Source organism: Pseudophryne corroboree, chromosome 12, assembly GCF_028390025.1.
Source record: "Pseudophryne corroboree isolate aPseCor3 chromosome 12, aPseCor3.hap2, whole genome shotgun sequence".
Lineage (NCBI taxonomy): Eukaryota > Metazoa > Chordata > Amphibia > Anura > Myobatrachidae > Pseudophryne > Pseudophryne corroboree.
Genome location: NC_086455.1, coordinates 15925928 through 15942159, shown reverse-complemented (window position 1 = coordinate 15942159; position 16232 = coordinate 15925928). Strand labels below are relative to the sequence as shown.

General features: G+C 47.1%; 1 protein-coding gene across 2 annotated transcripts in view; it reads right to left on the bottom strand.

Annotated features, from left to right (window-relative positions):
• RHBG (Rh family B glycoprotein) overlaps nucleotides 1-10843 on the bottom strand; it is a 115458-nt gene extending 104615 nt beyond the window's left edge. For both annotated transcript variants that reach the window (XM_063947087.1, XM_063947089.1), the window contains exon 1: nucleotides 10524-10843. The gene's annotated coding sequence lies outside the window, so the exon portion shown is untranslated. The remainder of the gene's footprint in view (nucleotides 1-10523) is intronic.
• Nucleotides 10844-16232: the final 5389 nt, after the last annotated feature.

Below are 16232 nucleotides of genomic sequence, written 5' to 3'. Positions count from 1 at the left end.
TGCACTGCAGGGGGGGCAGATATAACATGTGCAGAGAGAGTTAGATTTGGGTGGGGTGTGTTCAAACTGAAATCTAAATTGCAGTGTAAAAATAAAGCAGGCAGTACTATTTACCCTGCACAGAAACAATATAACCCACCCAAATCTAACTCTTTCTGCACATGTTACATCTGCCCCCCCTGCAGTACACATGGTTTTGCCCAACTGCTAACAAATTTGCTGCTGCGATCAACTCTGAATTACCCCCTAACTTGGGTCACATACCTAAAGTAATAAAGCAAGGCGTATTATTCCAATTATTCAAATATCTGCTGGAATTCTCATCATCCTCCCATGGTAACATCCCATACTCTGATCATGGTCTCATGGGGCCTAATTCAGACTTGATCGCTCGCTAGTGGGGTTTTTTTGCAGTCCTGCATTCGCATAGTCGCCGCCCACCGGGGAGTATATTTTAGCTGTGCGATCACTTCAGCCTGTCCGGGGGCCGGAATGGACATCAGACACCCGCCCTGCAAACGCTTGGGAACGCCTGCATTTTTCCAACCACTCCCAGAAAACGGTCAGTTGCCATCCACAAAAGCCTTCTTCCTGTCAATCTCCTTGCGATTGGCTGTGTGAATGGATTATTCGTTAAACCCATCGCACAGCAATTATCCACTTTGTACCCGTACGACGCGCATTGCGGTGCATGCGCAGTCCTGACCTGATCGCAGCGCTGCAAAAAACGCTAGTGAGTGATCAGATCTGAATTACCCCCATGGTCCTGCACCACCTTTTCCTGACAGCTACTCAATTGTCCGTGGTCCTGGAGATTGAGTGATTCTCTTTTACAGGACCGTTTGCTACAAGTAGACGTAAATCGAGGCACAGGACAATATTTTGCACTGAACACCACCCCAGATGATATCCCTCACCCTTCCTGCTGTGTGAAGGGTGTAACAGTGTCATTAAAGGCATTTCCAAAAAGGCCCCGACTCAATCAGCAATCTTCTAATTAAGATAATAATGGAAGTCGTGTATATAGCAAAAACATTAAAAGAAAAATTCTAGCCAAGCTTTAGTCTATTTGAGAGTGGGATAGTAGCCTTCATAATACTGTACAAGGAATGCTATATTGAATAAAATGTTAAGGTCGGTGAGATCCTTGCTATGCCTGATTTTCACTATGTGATTTCCCTTGAACTGCCCCAGAGCCCAGAAGCACCGATTTTGAGTATCTGTACTTTCTATTTTGACTATACTTTGTACTAGATAGTACACTATATAGTCAATGACTTGCCCGCACAGTCTATCTAGCCTTGCGATACCGACCCCACGGGAGCACGCATCGGGATCGCAAGCTGCCTAACACCTTGCGATTTCCGCTAACTTCCCTTGCGATTTTGACTATGGGGTTTATTCAATTAGGGTCGGAAAAACTACACTTTTCAACTTTTTTAGGTCGAATCAGGATACAATTGTCAGAAATTCTGACTGGTCGGAAAACACGTGGATCGGCGGATTAACCGCGGATCCACGTGTTTTCTCAAATTTGCAGGCGTTTCCAACAGGTTTTTGGCCCGTTTTCGACTATGCCGATTCAGCTTTTAAAAAAATTCTGATCGGCATTCTCGAAAACAGGCAAAAACCTGTTGGAAATGCCGCAAATTGAATAGTGAAATGTCAGATCCTCTCCGTTGGAGAGGATTCGACACTGATTGAATATACCCCTATATAGTCAAAATCGAATGCAAAGATCTCACCGTGTGTACACGACTAACATCTATTTATATGATAAGAAGTGTAGAGGGCTTGTCTCTGACAAAGAGGTCTATTTACTGAGTCGTGGAAGGAGATAAAATGGACGGAGATAAAATAGCAGCCAATCAGCTCCTAACTGTCATATCACAGGGCTGGGTTTGAAAAAATGACAGTTTGGAGCTGATTGGCTGGTACTTTATCTCCAGCCATTTTACCTCCACCCAAGGCTTAAGTACATAGACCCCAAAGTCTTTGATATAAGTAGCTCTTTAATCCTAGATTACCAAAGTAATAGCTCAGAGAAGGCCAATGAGAGCTTCTATACATCCTTATACAATGTGAAATCTTCTTATTCTTCCCATACATTTTTTAAAAGAAGATTACTCTGATCTGTAGGCAGTTCAATGCCTTCCTTATTGGAAGATGATGCCAAGAGGTTGGGGAGACCCATCACAGACCGGGAACGCTTGGCGGCCATAAACAGATATTTCTCTTGGTAACCGTTCCGGGATCCGGTCTGAAGATCGCCAGTGTCTAGGTCGACAATGTTTAGGTCGACAGTCACTAGGTCAACATGGATGGAAGGTCGACAGGGTTTCTAGGTCGACATGTGCTAGGTCGACAGGTCTAAAAGTCGACATGAGTTTTTGTTTTTTTTTAAATTCTTTTTTTGAATTTTTTCATACTTAACGATCCACTTGGACTACGATTGGAATGGTAAAGTGTGCCGAGCGAAGCGGTAGCGGAGCGAAGGCACCATGCCCGAAGCATGGCGAGCGAAGCGAGCCATGCGAGGGGACGCCGTGCACTAATCTGGGATCCCGGTCACAGTACGAAGAAAACGACACAAAAAATATATATCCTCATGTCGACCTTCAGACCTGTCGACCTAGCACATGTCGACCTATAGTGGTCGACCTAAACATTGTTGACCTAGACACTGTCCATTTGATGAACCACACCCACCGTTCCTATCCTTTGTCCTGCATTACTACTAAATATTTAAGGACCTACTCGTCGTCCACTTTGGCATTGCGTTATGTAATGAAGGTGAATTTCCCCCTGACCACATACCTCGGAAGTTTGCAAAGTGTTCCTTAATCATATCAGATTTCAAAATGTACACCAACATTTTTATTAGCCAATAATCACATCATCACTTATTAGAGTCTGAGGGCTGCCCAAAAATCCCCGAGCCTTCCAGACATTTGGGGAAAGTTGTCAAGTTTCCATGGTGCACCTAAAGATGCACATTCATAGGGGGGTATTCAATTGTTTGAAAAGTCAGTTGGGTGTCTGTTTTTTTCCTATCTAATAGACAGACACCCAACCGACTTTTCAAACATTTGAATTCCCCCCCACTGTGTTCATTCTAGCCACAACTCGTACAGTTTCTCTGTCCTGCCTGGGGTGTTGCTCTCACTGAGATACAGACCACAGTGTGCTAGAAGCTCCAGAGCAGAATGTGACACCGCAGGTGGGAAGAGGAACTGCAAGGGTTATGACAGGTGCGGTGTGATAGAATGAACACTACATTCACATGCACAGATATATACTAGGGGAGGGCTTATACTTGCAGTAGCATATACTGTAGTCACAGACGCAACTACAAAAGACATATAAACTGAAGATTTTCGTGCTGACACAATCTCCTGCGGCTCCGCAAGTCCCCAAAACTACAAATAATTTGACGGGTATGAAATAAAAGAATGCTTCACAGCCTGTGATTACATCATTTGAGAAACAACTCATATTTGGTAAACTTATACACTAGAAAGAAAAGTCATTGAAACAGAGTTTCTCTAGTGTTTATTTGTACTTAAAGTTGTAAAGATTATCTGCATAGGATATATAATATTAATTACCGACATTAATATTGTTATTACATCTCTCGCGTATTTAAACTAGAGATGAGCGGATTCGGTTTTACTCGGTTTTACTCGGTTCTCAAAACCGAATCTTATTGGCTCACGGATGTCACGTGTTTTGGATAGCCAATAAGATTCGGTTTTGAGAACCGAGTAAAACCGAGTAAAACCGAATCCGCTCATCTCTAATTTAAACACGCTATTGAAGTGTGGTGGATAATGACTGCTCTAGTCTAGTTCTAGTGGGAACAATAGCCCCATCTTGTGTAGACTAAGGATACTGCAGACTCCGCCTACTGTCACATTTTAAGCACTGCAAGCACTGGCGTTTCTATAATGGGTGCAGTGTGCGCGGTGCACGCGGCCCCTGAGTCCAGAGGGGGCCCCCACCACACACACTGCACCCATTTTTAAAATACTCACCCCTCCGAAGTCCAGCGCTGGCATCCGCAGTGCTATTAGAACTCTGTGAAAATGGCTCAGTTGCCATTTTCACGGAGTTCTGCGCATGCGCAGTAGAGAAATCTCAGTGGAAATGGCCACCGCACCATTTTCCCGGAGATCTGCGCATGCGCAGTAGAGTCTGACCCCTCTAGTGCTCAGACTCTACAGCGCTCCGGGCAGAGAGGAGGGGCCACCTCCTCTCTTAAAACGCCCGACTGCAAGCTCTATATGACAAATATATATACTATACACACACACACACACACACACACACACACACACACACACACACACACACATATATCTGACTGTACATCATTTGTAGTGTACCCTCTAGGTGTAGGTGCTGATGAGTGAGGACGGCATATTATAATTTTCAAGGGGTAAATTTTAGACATATAGGGGTCTATTCAATGCCTGTCGGATCCAGCAGTTCAGTATTCAATTTGCGAGCATTTACGACAGGTTTTGGCCGTTCTCGACAAAACTGATCCGACTTTTTCTTTAAGTCAAATCAGCATTGTCGAAAACAAGCCAAAATGGCCGCAAATTTGACAAAATCCGTGGATCCGCGGCTAATCCCCCGATCCACGTGTTTCCCGACAAGTCGGAAAAACGGCACTAATATTGAATAGGTCGAAAAGTGCAGTTTCTCAGACTCTTCTGAAATTGCAACATGAATTGAATAGACCATATACCTGTAGCATTACATCACATCTAGAATCCCCTCCCCCCCTTAAAAATGTAAGTATGGCCTCCTCCCTCATCATCAGCACCTGCACCTATAGGAAACACTCATTTGTTTGTTTATTACCATTCTTTGAAAGAACTGGATGGCTGATATTGCTTTTGTATAAAATGGCGGGTTGCAACCTGTCAAATGGCGCTTTTACTGTCATTTTTCAGAGGTTTCAGGTATGGTGACCAATCCCAGGATCAGCGGGATCCCAGGATTTTTCCCAAAAATTGGTCGGGATTAGCCAGCCCCCTTTGTTTTTTTCAATGCGGAAGAGTTGAGCATTCTCAGGGGGCTCAGGCGGTGCCCGTCTCGCCCTGCCCACAGCTGTGCGCACTGTGCAGCGTGATGACAGAAGTCACGCTTCGCAACCTGACGCCTGGCCAGCCAGATAGACCTCACCGCCCGCACTGCCACGCAGCAAGTGGACCCTCCCCCGCCCGTCCAGACAACGGTGAGTTGTGTGGGCTGGGCTGGGTGGGGGCTTGGGTGGTCATTGATAGCAAACCAATCATTTTTCAATCCCGGGATTGGAAAAAATGGCCCGGGATTGGCTTCCCTAGTCTCGGGATCTATAAATCTATTGATGTGAAACACACAAAAATAAATAAATGAAATAAAATAACCCCAGAAAACTGTTGATTTTTATAAAATCGCTCCTTGATAAATTGACGGCTGGATGTATTCTGGGCTCATTAACGTATTTACTTTTTTTTTTGGGGGGGGGGGAATTCCTCTTTCCTAGTGAATTAAATGTATTTGTGCCTGCACTACAGTAATATATATATATATATATATATATATATATATATATATATATATATATATATATATATATATATATATATATACACATACACATACACACAAACCTCTAGTATAGTAATAGTATAGTATAGTATATCTGTCGGTGAAGACACCTATAGCTCGTACCACTGAGTGCATGATAAAGGGGTCTATTCATGGCAACCAATCAGCTGCTACGTATAATTTTATAGAATGCACGTTATAAATGTTACCTCAACACTGATTGGTTGCCATGGGCAACTTATCCACTGGCTCACTTCTCCACACTTTTCACTGCTTCATGAATTGACCCCTTAAAGGTGGATGGAGGTGCAGTAGCGCCTGTGACTTTTGACACAGTCACTCCTGCAAATTGATGCTAATGCTACAATTGAAAGACTGCCAGTGGAACTGCGTCTTTCAACAACAGTCACTGCCCATCAAAATCGCATGGATCGACATGCAATTCCAAAATGCGTCCACTGGTGGTGACCATTGCAACACATGCGAATTGGGTCTTGGACTTATGCCCAGACTTGAAACATCAGGCGCTTGAGCCTGTCATTCTAAGCCTCTCCACCTCTATACCAGGCTCGGAGATCTTTCATCATCTGACAGAAAAGTTACCTTAGGCTGGGTCCACACCTCAGTGACTTGTCAGCAGACTCACCGTTGCAATGACAGAGCAGCTGATTAGGTAATCCACAGGTTCTCAAACTCGGTCCTCAGGACCCCACACGGTTCATGTTTTGCAGGTCACCTGTAGATTTTTAAAATGTGACAGTTGGTGATACACAGTGCAGCTGCCGGGTGACATGGAAAACGTGAACTGTGTGGGGTCCTGAGGACAGAGTTTGAGAACCACTGAGGTAACCTATACACAGTTATGAATCGGCTGCTCGGTATGTCTGGCCAGACGCCACAACTGGGCGGGCATTTAAATTTTCTCCCCAGCTGTGATGTCTGTGTCGCAAGTCCCTGCAGACAGCGTACAGGCTGTCGTCAGGTCATCCATACACATCTGCAGACGCACTGATATCTCTGTCGGTTGTCGTCAGGTCACCCGTACACATCTGCAGACGCACTGATATCTCTGTCGGTAGGTCACCCGTACACATCTGCAGACGCACTGATATCTCTGTCGGTTGTCGTCAGGTCACCCGTACACATCTGCAGACGCACTGATATCTCTGTCGGTTGTGCTACAGGGCCGATCAAATATGTATTTGAACAACGCCATTCACAGACATACAAACCTGCCGATCAATTTGCAATGTATTGCTTGTCGATATGACAAACAATGGCCCTCATTCCGAGTTGTTCGCTCGCAAGCTGCTTTTAGCAGCATTGCACACGCTAAGCCGCCGCCTACTGGGAGTGAATCTTAGTCTAGCAAAATTGCGAACGAAAGATTCTCAAAATTGCGAATAGAAATTTCTAAGCAGTTTCTGAGTAGCTCGAGACTTACTCTTCCAGTGCGATCAGTTCAGTGCTTGTCGTTCCTGGTTTGACGTCACAAACACACCCAGCGTTCGCCCAGACACTCCTCCGTTTCTTCATCCACTCCCGCGTTTTTCCCAGAAACTGCAGCGTTTTTTCACACACTCCCATAAAACGTCCAGTTTCCGCTCAGAAACACCCACTTCCTGTCAATCACACTCCGATCACCAGAACGAAGAAAAAACCTCGTAATACCGTGAGTAAAATACCAAACTTATTAGCAAATTTACTTGGCGCAGTGCGAACATTGCGCATGCGCAATTAGCGGAAAATCGTTGCGATGCAAAGAAAATTACCGAGCAAACAACTTGGAATGAGGGCCAATATATAGACCAGTGTGTACCTAGCTTTACGCTTTAGTAATTAGCACCATCTAGTGGCGGACTGAGGAAAGACAGTGCTCATGGTTGTTTTTTTCTCACCTAGGGCGGGATGTATTAACATACATCGCCGCCCCTCGCCGGTTACCGCAGCGATGTTGATCGCATATGTACTAACATATGCGATCAACATCGCGATGCGGTGACGGAGGCCCCCCGCGATACCTGTTAGGTGGTCTGCGGGGGGTCTCCGTCACCTCCCCGGGGTCCCCACACTGGCTAGATGCCGGGAAGCAGCAGCAGGCTGCCCCCGGCACCTCCTCCTCCCCCCTGCAGCCGGAAGGACGTCCGGCTTCGTTGCTAGGGGGAGGAGGACACTACCTTCCGGGTCCAGGGCAGCCTGGAGGAAGGTAAGCCAGGGGGAAGGGGGGTCGGCGTCTGCGGCGGGGGTCGACGGTGTCGGCGGGTTGCGGCGGTCGGCGAAAAGATGCCCATAGGCTTCTATAGGGTTTCGCCATCCAGAGATGGCGAAACCCTGGACGCCGAAAACGCTGCGGTAGGGTCTTAGTAAATATGAAAATGCGGTAAAACCCCCGTTTTCGGGGGTTTTACCGCATTTTTGCTTTAGTACATCCCGCCCCTACTATACAATGGGGCTGGCAATGAAGCAGTGACTGCTACAGCTACACCCCTTCCTAGTTGCATAATCTGGAGCAGTGTTTACATTCGGATTTCTGTATATTACACAGTATAATGATTTATCCGCATCTCTGCAGACTTGGCAGAGGTGCTTTATATCTAGCCATATTCTCATTGTGCAATGCTGTAATGATATACTGTAGCTGCCAATACGCTGTCTAGCCAGTAGTCTCATTGTGTAATTCTGTAATGAGATACTCCAGCTGTCAATAATATAATCATTTCCAGCTGGGATGATGATACACAGCAATCTCTACAGCATCCACCATGTGCACTGAGCACTGAGATAGTCTTATAATAACCTCAGACAGTGAAATTGCGCTTTATATACAGAATAAGGAATAGTGAATTGGACAAGTAGTCAGTTTTGAAAAATAGGGATTTTTTTTAATGGGACAGTCCCTAGAAATTAGGTACAGTTGGTAGAGAGGCCTGTTCCTGATCTCAATCACAGACACTGGGGGCGATTCAGAGGCAATATGTGCAGTGCACAGGGGGGTCCACGCCCCACACCCCTTCATTATACTTAGCTCTCTGGAAGCCCACATTGGCCAGCACTGCACATCTCCGACCTGTCCCGACTATTTCCGGACAGTACAGTTTTTCTGGGACTGTCCCACTCACCCACGGGTCGCCTTCAGTGCTCGTCTGTGTCCCTCCTCCCTGTTGTCTACAGTTGGGAGGTATGTCACTGGGAAAATGGCTCTGTGGCCATTTTCCCAGTGATTTGTGCATGCGCAGTAGAAAAGTCCCCAGGAACGTGGCATGGACGCCATGTTCCTGAAGACCTGACTCTGCACTGCCAGAGAAGAGGGGGCCAGCACGGAGCCTGCACATGCGCCCTCTCCTTTCTTAAACCGCCTCTATGGTGAAAACAAGTCAACAGCAGTCTCACCTGCACTGTGTGCATGGAATTAAATGGGTATATTTGCCCTTTTGCCCAGTTGTACGCATCTATACAGACACCCCTATGTCATTGCCGTCATGGTTATCAGCATGCACTGACACCATCCATGTCCTTGGTGCTATAGATCTGTCTGAGTTCCTAACCCTGAACAGCCCACGATTCTGACTATACCCCCTCAGTGAACGTAGTCTTTGTGCTTATGCCCCATTTCCACCCCGTTATACCCCTTCAGCCACAAGTGGTGATGCGGCTGAGTTACGTACACCTCTGGATCATCCCCATTGCATTCAGGTGCAGAATTCTCATAGGTGCACAGCATCCAATCAGCAATTCACTTTTATCTGTCCAGTGCAAGTTATACAATGAAATCACACACTGGATTGGCTGCCAAAAATGTTAGTATATGATCCCTATTCAGAACTGCAGATTCTCCTGAAATGTCTGCAGACTCATCTATTGGAGTGAGGCCTTCTGATAGAGCAGATGACACCCCTGCAAGGGTACTTACCTGACTGCAAAGTGGTTATACTGTCATCAAAGCCACCCATAAGAATTATGGACCCCCAGGATAAACTGTGTTCCTGAGAACCCCCTCTCTTTGGGAGAGGAGTTTGGAAAATCTTATATCTCGCAACCCAGTATACGCTTATATTTATTGGAAAATGTGATCCTTAATCAGGGTTACTTGCAGGCCGCATTCATACTTTATAAATCAGAGCAACGTTTATAAATCCCTCTTTTATCCCCCTCAGGAGTTATATAACACTACCTCTTGTTGTGATTATGTGCAGTGTGTGTAGGCTCCACCCAAGTCTTCCACCATTGGCCAAGCTGGAAGCCCCTTGGATCCACACAGACCGACGACAGGACAGCGCACACAAATCACTGTAGTACAGGCATTTCCAACCCCGGTCCTCAAAGCACACTATCAGTCCAGGGTTTAGTGATATCCAGGCTTCAGCACAGATGGTTACAGCAGAATAAATGAGGTACTAATTAAGTCACCTGTGTTCAAGCATGGATATCACTAAAACCTGGAGTGGTGGTGAGCCTTGAGGACTGAGGTTGGGAATGCCTGCTGTATTAAAAAGCCACCTCAGCACATTTATTGAAATGCAGGTGGGTGGAAAGGGGTGAGGGAATAAAGCGTGACAATCACAAAATGGCCGTATAGGAAATATTGACATAAAGAAATGTAACAATGGACAATAATCCCTGGTTACTATGGAGATGATCTCTTTCTCCCACCAGGCAATCCACACATACGCACACCTTGCAGTGGTACATACAGCCCTGAATGCTAACCTACCTAACGCTAAGCATTAACGATCCACACTAGCCAAATAACACTGCAGTACTGAGTACATTGGATACTGCTGCCTCACTGGCTGAGGTGCAATTAAGTCACCTGTGGCCATGCATGTATAAACTTAAAACCTAGACAATTGGGGTGCCTTGAGGACCACGTTTGAGAGAGTCTGGTCTAGACGATCATGTGTATAAGACAAATGGTGACTTACCTGGTCAGCGCAGGTAGTTTTGGCTAAATTCAGCCAGGTGCATCCAGCCGTCCCCTCCATGTTTGACGTCCTTCTGCAGCTCAGTCACAAGGTCATCAGTCTCTCCCAGGGGACTGGGGGAGACTGGGGTCTGGAACAGTCAGTATGTGACAAGCTGGCTGGGACTCATAGTTCACCACAGGCAGATCTGCAGAATACAGTCTCAATTCCCAGGCTGGGACCTGTTGTTCCACAAGCAGACGTTTCTTACTCCCTACCTCTGACACAATGGTGGGGCTGCACAGCTTCTCTTCCACCGACATAGGGTTGGCCATCGCCCATCGATAGGTTTATCGCCAATATTAGAATTTTCACTATCCAGCCCCTTGGTTAGTAGGAAAGGTAACCTTGCTCCCCATTGGTCGATGGTGGCCATCTTTTTGTAGCCTGCTACGGGGGCAGCCATTTTTCTGTTAGCACCTGTTGCTCAGCTGGATAAACATAGAAACAGAATTTGATGGCAGATAAGAACCGCTTGCCCCATCTAGTCTGCCCTAAACACATGTACATGCACACACTTACACAATAGGGTTAATTTTTATTTGTCAGGACCCAATTAACCTACCAGTATATTTTAGGATTGTGGGAGGAAACCGGAGAACCCTGAGGAATTCCACTCATAGCACGGGGAGAACATACAAACTCCACACAGTTAGGGTCTATTGTGGGAATCGAACCCATGACTTCAGTGCTGTAAAACATTAATGCTAAGGATTACGCCATCCGTGGCAGCCAAGGGGTTACAGTTATGTAGTGACGGTCATCAATGTGCCATGAATCGATGGTTGCCATTGATGAAAAATGATGGCCATAAACATCGATGTTATGAAATTAAGCAATGGTGTATCAGCGATGGTTCCTGACGGCGGTAGCGCTGCAGTGCAGGGCTACTGGTTGACAGCTTAGTAGCTCTGTGCTGCAGTGCAAACTTTAAAAAAAAATCAGCATCGATTGTAAATTCATCTGCCATCAGTGGTTTCTAACCATCAATGGATAATGGCCGTTCCTACAGTTATGTATGGTAAACCAACAGTGACATTCCATCCACTCCTATGTGTTGTTGGATAAGGCAAGCTATGTAGTCATGGTCCTTCCTCCCAGCCCCCCCCCCCCCCCCCCTCCCCCTGCACACTAGCATGGGGGGAGACAAACAGGGAGCAAAAGCTGCATAGAAAATCAGACCAGCAATGGTATCACTGGTGGAAGATCTTTCAAAGAGAAGAGGACAAGAGCCTCAGTGATGCAGAGGGTCCGCACATTACAGTGTGTAATATCCTTGCCATAGACACTGACTGGGGAGCTCCGATCTGTCACGATCCGGGTATCTGGACGCCATTACTTACCCTTCAGATGCCTCCTAAGGCTGGCTCAGCGTTCCAGGACCGGATCCCGCTGTTCCTGAGTTTCCACATGCAGAATGTCAGAGTGGTGATTTCATCAGCCGCGGCCTCCGCTGTGCCCGCGTGGTTAAATGTGCGCTTGTCAGTCTGGCGTCTCCTGTCTCCTGTGGCCGGCGTCGCCATTACTGTTTCAATTCTCACATGGATTACAAACCAAACTTCCCTCCAAGTGTCTGCATGGGCGCAGCCATCTTGGATTTTGTCATCTGAGCATTTCCACCAATCTGCTGTCTGTATTGTTGATTTGCATAATTGCCTAGCCAACCCCTTCCTTGCTGCAGGTATAAGTAAGCTGTGCCTGAGCAAGGAAGGCGTCAGTGCTTTGGTTGTCTAACCTAGTTCCAGTTTGTCTCTCTCCTGTGGTTGTCTTCCAGGTTCCAGCTCCTGTCTCCAGACTTCTGCTACAGAGACCCGCACCAGCATTCCATCTGCGGTGTAGCCTGACTCTCCAATCCATTCTGGACTCACCTGTTTCCAGTTACAACAATCACCTGCTTCCAGCCCAGCTTCCAGCAGTGTACAGCTTCTCTTAAAGGGCCGGTGTCCTTTCTACACTTTACCACTCTCCACCGGTATTATTATTTCACCGCTCTCAAACTCCAAACTTCATTATTATTTCATCGCTCTCAAGTTCGTTTATTATTTAACTGGTTCCAGCCAGTATCCACTCCGTACCAACAACAGTCTGGTTCCAGCCAGTATCCACAGCAGCCGTTTTATCTTCAGCAACCCAGCCTTTCCTGGAACACCAGCTGGTACGATCCTGGGTTCTCTCCATTGCTACAGTCAGGCCTGGTAAGGACTTTCCAACTAGAAGATTATAAGAACTGTCTCACTCTACCAGTGCCTGTGGCCCTTGCCACCCTGTAGTACCCAGGAATTGTATTTATCCTCTGTTGACTTTTATGTTTCCTTTACTGCTGCTGTGTTACGGAGTTTGTCATAATAAACATCATTGACTTTTATCCTGGTTGTCGTGGTCACGCCTTCGGGCAGTTATTCTACATGTTACTTACATGTCTAGGGGTCTGATACAACCTCCCAGGTTCCGTTACATCTCAGCCCCTACAACTGAGGCTGCCTCCCGTCAGCTCAGGACCTCAGTTGTGACAGTAAGCACTGACCTAATGAATCCAGCCGGAGACCAGGATCAAGCGGCCAGGCCAATGCAAGAACTGGCAGCCCGACTTGAACATCAGGAGGCTGCACAGGGCCACATCATCCGCTGTCTCCAGGATCTCTCTACACGGCTGGATGGGATTCAAACGACCCTCCGTGGACCTGGCACGTCCGGTGCGTCCACTACAGTGACACCAGCTGTAACCCCACCCACCTTACCCATTTCCAGTCCACATCTTCATCTTCCAACGCCAGCAAAATTTGATGGATCTCCAAGGTTCTGCAGGGGATTTCTCAATCAATGTGAAATCCACTTTGAGCTTCTACCTGGCAATTTCTTCAGTGACCGTACCAAAATTGCCTATATCATCTCCCTTCTCAGTGGCTCAGCCCTTGACTGGGCATCACCTTTATGGGAGAAGTCTGATCCCCTGCTATCCTCCTATACTGACTTTGTAGCTACATTCAGGCGCATCTTCGACGAGCCAGGCCGGATAACATCTGCTTCATCTGAGATTCTCCGTTTACGCCAGGGAACACGTACTGTGGGACAGTATCTTATACAGTTTAAAATCCTGGCATCCGAACTGGCATGGAACGACGAGGCCCTGTATGCTGCATTCTGGCATGGCTTATCAGAACGCATCAAGGATGAGTTAGCTACCAGAGACTTGCCCTCTAAGTTGGATGAGCTAATTTCTCTTTGCACGAAGGTTGATCTACGTTTCAGAGAGAGAGCAACTGAGCGAGGAAGATCATCTACTCCTAAATCTTCTGCTCCTCCTCCTCGTCAACCATCTCCATCCAAGGATGAGCCTATGCAAATTAGTCGTTCCCGTCTACCTCCCGCTGAGCGCCGAAGACGTCTCTCTGAGTCTCTCTGTCTCTACTGTGCAGCTCCGTCGCACACTATCAATGCCTGTCCCAAACGTCCGGGAAACTCCAGATCCTAGCTCGCCAAGGAGAGGGCCGGCTAGGAGTAATGATCTCCTCTTCATCTCCTCATGACTGTAACCTCCCAGTGTCGCTCCAAGTTGCTCAACGTTACAGGAACGTCATTGCCCTCCTTGATTCCGGAGCAGCTGGGAATTTCATAACCGAAGCTTATGTTAAACGGTGGTCCCTACCCACCGAGAGACTGTCCTCGTCCATCTCTTTGACTGCCGTGGATGGCAGCAAGATTTTTGACGCAGTCATTTCCTTAAGGACTCTTCCAGTTCGTCTGAGAGTGGGAGTTCTTCATTCTGAGTATATTTCTTTTTTAGTGATTCCAAGAGCCACACATCCAGTGGTTTTAGGCCTTCCATGGCTCCGTCTCCACAACCCATCAATTGACTGGACGACTACGCAAATACTGGCATGGGGTCCCTCCTGTGCTGAGACTTGTTTAGCCAAAGTTCTTCCTGTTTGTTCTTCCTTCCCCAGGTCATCTGATGTTCCGCCTCCTCCATATCAAGACTTCACGGACGTGTTCAGTAAAGCCTCTGCTGATATCCTTCCTCCTCATAGAGAATGGGACTGCCCAATCGACCTCATTCCAGGGAAGGTTCCACCGCGAGGCCGAACTTATCCGTTGTCTCTGCCTGAGACACACTCCATGGAAGAGTACATCAAAGAGAACCTGGCGAAGGGTTTCATCCGACCATCTTCTTCTCCAGCCGGCGCAGGCTTCTTCTTCGTTAAGAAGAAAGACGGTGGTATGCATCCGTGCATCGACTACAGAGGTCTGAACGACATTACCGTCAAGAACCGATACCCTTTACCCCTGATTACCAAGCTCTTTGATAGAGTTAGTGGTGCAACTATTTTCACAAAGCTGGACTTGAGGGGTGCCTACAATCTCATCCGAATCCGTGAGGGTGACGAGTGGAAGACCGCCTTTAACACCCGTGATGGACATTATGAGTACCTCGTCATGCCCTTCGGATTGAGCAACGCTCCAGCAGTCTTCCAGCACTTCGTGAATGAGATTTTCAGGGACATCTTGTACCGCCATGTCGTGGTTTATCTAGACGACATCCTCATCTTTGCTAATAATCTCGAAGATCATCGTTTCTGGGTAAAAGAGGTTCTTTCCCGTCTCCGTGTCAATCACCTCTATTGTAAATTGGAGAAGTGTGTGTTTGAAGTTAAAACCATTCCGTTTCTAGGTTACATTGTGTCCGGTTCCGGACTAGAGATGGATCCTGAGAAACTCCAAGCAATCCAGAATTGGCCTATACCCTTAAGCCTCAAAGGGGTCCAGAGGTTCTTGGGGTTCGCCAATTATTATAGAAAATTTATACGAGACTTTTCCACCATTGTGGCACCTATCACTGCATTAACCAAGAAAGGTGCTAATCCGTCCAAGTGGTCCGAGGAAGCTACACAGGCCTTTCACCTTCTGAAGCAACGGTTCATCTCTGCACCAGTTCTGAAACAGCCCGACACCGACTCTCCTTTTATCTTAGAGGTAGATGCCTCCTCCGTTGGAGTAGGAGCAGTGTTATCCCAGAGGGCCAAAGATGGACATCTACATCCTTGCAGTTTCTTCTCCCGGAAGTTCTCCCCAGCTGAGCGCAACTATGCCATTGGCGATCAGGAGTTGCTAGCCATCAAGCTCGCTCTGGAGGAGTGGAGATACCTGTTGGAGGGAGCTTCCCACTCAATCACCATACTTACCGACCACAAAAATCTTTTATATCTCAAAGGCGCACAATGTCTGAATCCTCGTCAGGCCAGATGGGCACTTTTCTTCTCTAGGTTTGACTTTAAACTCCAGTTCTGTCCGGGTTCTCAGAATCGTAAGGCCGATGCCCTTTCCCGCTCATGGGAGCAAGAAAATGAGTCAGAGTCTGCAGACAAGCATCCTATTATTAATCCGTTGGCATTCTCCACGGTAGGGATGGACTCTACGCCTCCACCAGGGAAAAGTTTTGTTAAGCCAGTTCTAAGGAAGAAGCTCATGCATTGGGCCCATGCTTCCCGTTTTGCTGGACATACAGGCATTCAGAAAACCCTTGAATTTATTTCTAGGTCCTACTGGTGGCCAACTCTGAAGAAGGACGTTATGGAATTTATTGCCTCCTGCCCAAAGTGTGCCCAACACAAAGTCTCCCGCCAGTCGCCTGCGGGGCAACTGGTTCCATTATCTGCAGAGAGTAAATTACCG